Source organism: Eurytemora carolleeae, unplaced genomic scaffold (assembly GCF_000591075.1).
Source record: "Eurytemora carolleeae unplaced genomic scaffold, Eaff_2.0 scaffold3, whole genome shotgun sequence".
NCBI lineage: Eukaryota > Metazoa > Arthropoda > Copepoda > Calanoida > Temoridae > Eurytemora > Eurytemora carolleeae.
Genome location: NW_019397377.1, coordinates 388,301 through 394,657, shown reverse-complemented (window position 1 = coordinate 394,657; position 6,357 = coordinate 388,301).

The following is a 6,357-nucleotide window of genomic DNA, read 5'->3' as shown; positions in this document are numbered from 1 at the left end:
AAAACCTAGCCATCAAATTTTTAGACAGCCACGATTTTGAGGTGTCGCAACCACTTTGCCTTGGGTCTTACCTCTCCAACTTTTTTGTAGTCCTAGACATATAAACTTTTAAAATATAAAGCGCTTGTTTCTTGCTCAAGTTTAAAATGAGTAATTGGCAAAATATTGCTCGCTTTTTGTTTGAGAACGTGCATATATTTAAATCGGGATCAAATTAAAGAAAGCTAAAAGATATTCAGGAAAATTTAACCAAATTATCCAATTTGTTCTATTTGTGCAGGATATTCAGTTTGTTACAGGCTAACAGGAAGGGTGGAGCAGTTTTATTTGTATATTATCCTTACAACACGATATTATTCATATATATACTTTCATTTTATACCATTCATTTGTCAGCTTAACGATTTATATATAATTTTAAATATGAATTTTCTTCTTATAGTTAAAGGGCCCGGGAAAGGGGCCAAGTTAAAGGGACCGGAAAAGGGGCCGGGAAAGGGGGTAACAAATCTAAAATATTTCTTCCCCTCTCCTAGCCCCCTCTACGTCGTCGGTAGAAGCTCTCTTCAATGAATAATTTAAATTTCTAATCTATAATTCCGGTGACATTTTCGTGTTTCCAGTTTAAAGGACGAATACCAAATCAATTTGAAACAACCTCTTCTATCTAAACTTGGTCTCCTACACCATTTTCTATTATCCAAACTGGTTCTGTTATGTCACTCCTGTTTTTTAAACTGGTCTCCTACGCCCCTACCCTTTTCTAAGGTGGGTCTCCTCTTCTCTTATCTAAACTGGGTCTTCTGCACCATTTTAAATACGGTCTGATGCTATGCCAATCCCGTTTTCTAAACTGGGTCTACTACACCATCTCCTGTTTCCTAAACTAGGTCTGATACACCATCTTATAAGTGCTAAACTGGGTCTCCTACATCATTACCTGTTATATAAACTGGGTCTGCTACTCCATCTTATAATTGCTAAACTCGGCCATCTACAATATTTCCTTTTTCCAAAACTGCCATCGGAATTCCTCGGAAAAAGAAAATCGGAATTCCGAAAATAAATGCTTTTCCTGCTGAGATTGCAGTACTGCATGCAGTAGACAGGATTAGATCGTGAATGGATCAATTGATCATTTAGAACTTGATTCTCGGATAAGATTGGCTGTGTAATTGGAAAAATGAAATCATGCAACATTTACATCTTATTCATGGAATATTTAAGTTTAGAACCATTTTCAACAATTCAACCTTTCCATTACCAACTCCCTCGCCTTTCCATTACCAACTGAAAATTATTTTTTTTATAAGAATTGGTTTGTTTTTTGGGAAAAGTAAAATTGTGATCTCATGGCGCTCTTTCTCGTCACAGTCTCGATTCTGTGATTTAACAACAAAATTGAATGCAATTTTTCAGGGGGAGGGTCGAAAGGGAAAATTCATGATTTGACGTGCAAAGGGTGCTGGAAATACCTGTTTCTATACTCTATGAATTGTTAATGTTATTTTGGTCAGACTATAAAAAGGCCAGGTCACATGTGTACAACTACGCAAAGGATCATATCTATTAAGTTTTTTTCGTTGTAATTACAACTGTTCAGTGATATAAAGCCTGTTAATCAATTACAACGTAAAACAGAGGTTGAGGATGATCGGATTAAAAAGGGAAATATCATGAAAAAAGACTATTTTAAAGTTTGATTACAATTGAGTTTGTCTAAACACGCCCTAAAGTAAACAAAAACTTTAGATAACAAAACAATCAACTAATTTACTTTAGTTTTCTGTGTAGCCATTTTAGTACATTACAGTACAAAGTGCAGGACAGTTCCGTACCGTACAGAACATTACAAAATAAGTAACTTACAGTACATAACAATGTTAAGTATAGTACAGTGAAATTCATTGAAGCGCCATGTACTGTACTGTAGCCTGCACTGCAACACATAACAGTACCTACGTTTTAAGTATGAGTGAGAAAGTCCATTTCCATATATTCAACCTTGGCCTATGTTAAACCAGATTGTAATGTCAATTATTTGATGAAGGCATCTATGAGCAGTGAGCACCCAAAAAGAAATCATCATCATCAATGCTATTCTATCAAGGAAGCTTACTCTGCAGACAATCTGCGGAAAATGACATCAATGAATGATAATGCGGAAAATGAATAAGAATAAACTGTGATTTTTTATCTTCGAGACTCAATGCGGTAGACCTTTGATATTTCAAACTATCAATTCTGTTATGTCAAATAATCTAAGTTTAAAGTATCAAAGTTTTACACAGATTGTAAAGAGGTATTTCAGCTTGGGGAACAAGAAGAAGTCGCAGAGAAGGCCAGGTCCGAACTTTGGGAGAAGGGGGGGGGAGGGGTGTCCACCTTTTCTTGTTCCTCAAGCTGAAAAACAAGCTGCAGTGGAGAAATTTATCAGCGTGGAGACGATCAAGACTAGGTGCTCACCAAAAATAACTTCACCGGGTTCGAACTCAGAAATGGTTGGAGAGGCACCAAAAGTGAAGCTGGATCCTATGTCGAAAAATCATAAAAAATGATTTTTTTCTCTGAATGTATTTTTTTTCTCAGATATTCGCATTCTTGTATAATGCATTGTTTAATGTATAATTTATAATGTACTCCTGTATATTGTATAATGTATAATGTATAATGTATAATGTATAATGTATGGGGGGGGGTATCGGTTTAAGGTACAAGGGCAGGTGCTTCTCCTCCCTCCCCCCTCCCCCTGCTACTTCAGAAGCCAAATTTATAAAATGATTAAAAATTAATAATGTTTGCATATTGTTAACTACTTATATGATTATGTACAGAAATTATCTATTAATAATTCAATACATATATTCTATATATTCTAGGGTCCGGTATAGGAGGAGGTTTACGATTAATATCTATACAATACATGGTGCTCTCAATAAAACGTTGAAGTGCAGGCAATAATCCGAAGTCCTAAAGGTTTCATTAAAAAGCAGTATAATATTAACTTATAAAAGGCATCATCATTTTTGAAAAGTTTGAAGTCGCCTCTTTTTAGATAAAAGATTAAAGTATTTAATTTTTTTTTTGGCATTTTTTACAATCGTTATCATTTGTTCATATAAAAAGCTTTTAGGCTGAGGTTTTTTTTCATACCATCATACCATATTGAAGGACTCTAGACTGCCTCAATTTTCTAGACTGGGCCGCAACGATTTGTCCTTTGATCTTACCTCAATAATTTACTTATGCTTGATTGTAGCCCTAGACATTCATATTTCAAAATTATAAAGCACTTTTGGGAGAAATTCCATGGCAAACTTTTCATCTATTTTTGCAGGATCACTGTTGGAGGTTAGTGATAATTATCTTTTTAGCCATGGCGATCTAGAAAAAATAAAAAAGTTAAAAAAATTTTTTTATTATTTTAAAACCACTAAAAACTAATCGTGGATAAAAATAGATAGACAGCTTTCTAATAGTAGATTAAATTAAAAAAATGTGTTCTTGATTACCAAAAACATACAATACAAAGTTCATTCTGGAACACTCTGAACACACAATACAATTAAAATATATGATAATACAATATTGGCAAATTGAGTAGAATTAAAAGGGGTCCGAGGGAGGTTACTTAAAGGGACTGTTAAGGTAACTTGAAATATATATGATGAAGCCTAAACATTTTAGGAGTTGATCGCGACCAATATTAGTTTTTTCTGATGTCCCTGTCTCGAGAAATTGAAAAAATAAAAATAATAATTATATATTTCGCGTAACTTTACGCTTGCTAATTGGTATGGGTAGCCATTTTTCTGTAAATTTTGCCAATACGGGTTTTAGTAATTTTCTGATGAAATTTATTATCTCTTCCCTTTCAAACAATAATATATAATATAAGAATTTATTGCTAAAAATACACATACAAGTTATAATGTTACAGGCAAAAAATCTGCAACTATTTTTATATTGCTTACTATATTTATGTAATTCTAGCAATTAGGTGGAGATTAGCTATTTGCTGCTTTGGGTATTAACCCCACCTAATTAATATTAAAACGTTTACAATATGATGAATATTACTAGGTTTTGAAAGTTTACAATAAGTCAGTGAAATGTATAAATATACAGTGCTATTGTTTATAATGTATGAAAAAAACGATGTTTAAAACTAAAATTTTATTATTATATGAAAGGAGAATATAATGTCTTGGGATCCGAGAATGTAAAAAAATGATAAAATGTCCAACAAGCAAAACGCGGTGAACAATAGTGTAAGAGGAAGATAAAATAGAAGAGGGGGAGCCGGGAGGGGAAATTTTCAGTTGATAAAAGGAAAAATTGGTGAAACTGAAGATGCTAGCAGAAAAGTAAATCTAAGGTGTTTTAATTTGCTACATTTTAGAAAATATCACAATTATATTTGCAAATAAGATGGACTGTAGACGTAATTTCAAGTTTCTGTAGAGTGGTATGTATGATTCACAATGGTACCATTAAAAGATTTTTTGCTACAGAATCAATGAAAAGAATTGTCAAGATTAAACGCTTTTAAGCTAGAAATCTGAAGATATTTTCAATATAATTGAACAAATAAAAATTTAAAGACTATATTTGTGTATCGAGCATGGCAGTCGTTAAATGGACAGGACAGCATCTTTAAAACATATTTGTATACTAAGGGTCTTTAAAATTGTCTCTACAGTAACTAGCTTCGTTAACGGTTGGAAAAAATATTGAAACGAACAGGCTAATCATGTTTAGCCGTTCTTCACTAAGAACTTAACTTATAGTCAAGTAACGGTTTCAATTCGTTTGTCAATAAAGTTTTTGTTCGTTAATGATCTTGATTTTTTATGGCGTTAACGGTAGATATACCAAACATTCGTTAACTGGCTTTTCCGTTAATAGTTGGTTAGTTCGTTAACGTGAGTTGTAATTTAAATTATTGTTCATGGGTTGCAAGCAATTCAAACCATTTAAATTAACGAATTTTGTCGATAATGAAAAATATTTTTTTTCGCTTTTGTTTTTAGAACGATTCCCAACCTGGCCATTTATACTACAGACTACTCCTTTTAGCGTTATTTAATAAGTTAGAACATTAACTGTTGGAAAATTGTTTTATGATTATTTTCTTTGAATTATTTACAATTAACTTACTTAAACATTTAATTACTTCAAAATTGTAAATTAAAACTCTAATATTTTGAATTCATTTAACATAAATACAAAAAATATAAACTACGCAGTCATTTAAAATCATTTAATTCTTTTTCTTGTATCAATGATTTTAGTAGAGGGTTACCCACAAAAACGAGATTGTAAAGACGACCTAAAACTATTACAATTTGACAATCCTAATGGTTCATCAATCTTTCTGTCTTAAATATAGTCTTTTAATGGCTTATTAAATGATTTGGCAAAAAAATATGTTTACAGATGCAATTTAGGAATCATGAATATAAGGAAATTCTGTACAATCGTATTTGAAGTCTCATCCTTTGTGAATAACTCTGTATAAACGAGACTAAATAGAAATCGTCAAATTGATAAAAAAAGATTCCCTGCGATAAAGATTACATTACGTTTAATGCTCATGAGCGGATCTGATTACTAACCTGGAGGCTGAAACTCTAATTTTGGTATCTCCAACAGATGTTTATTACTAAAGGAGATTTTTACATGATGCTTTTTCATGGTTGGAATTCATTCAGGGTTTTACTAACATTATGCGATTCAACATCATTAAACATTAAACAATAACATTTTTTTCGAAAATATTACATACGCCGTACAAATCACAGAACAGACAGCAAGAATCCAATTGAACCTTGCTGGAATACCCCAATCTGATATCAAGTAGTTTGTTTGGGACCTATATAAAGAGATTTTCTCTTCAGGGGCGCAACTAGCCCTTTTGTGTGTGGGGGGGGGGGGCAACATTTTATTTTTCAAGGTCGATTTTTTTTTAAAATGAAAGCAATGTTTGAAGAGTTTAAAGTCGAAAAAATGTGTCAATTGTTGCAGGTTTGGCTCTGTGCTCAAAATATATCGATTTCTTAATATATCCTACACTTGCTTTGGTCTTACTTCCAACAACTTTAAAATGATCGGCATTCTTTCTAATTTTCTAGTGTCTCTTATGTGTTTTAATTTTTTCTAATTCATCCCTTAGTCCTTTTTGTCCCCTATACTAGTCCCTTAATTTGTCCTTTTTGTCCCCTATACTAGTCCCTTAATTTGTCCTTTTTGTCCACTATACTAGTCCCTTAATTTGTCCTTTTTGTCCCCTATACTAGTCCCTTAATTTGTCCTTTTTGTCCCCTATACTAGTCCCTTAATTTGTCCTTTTTGTCC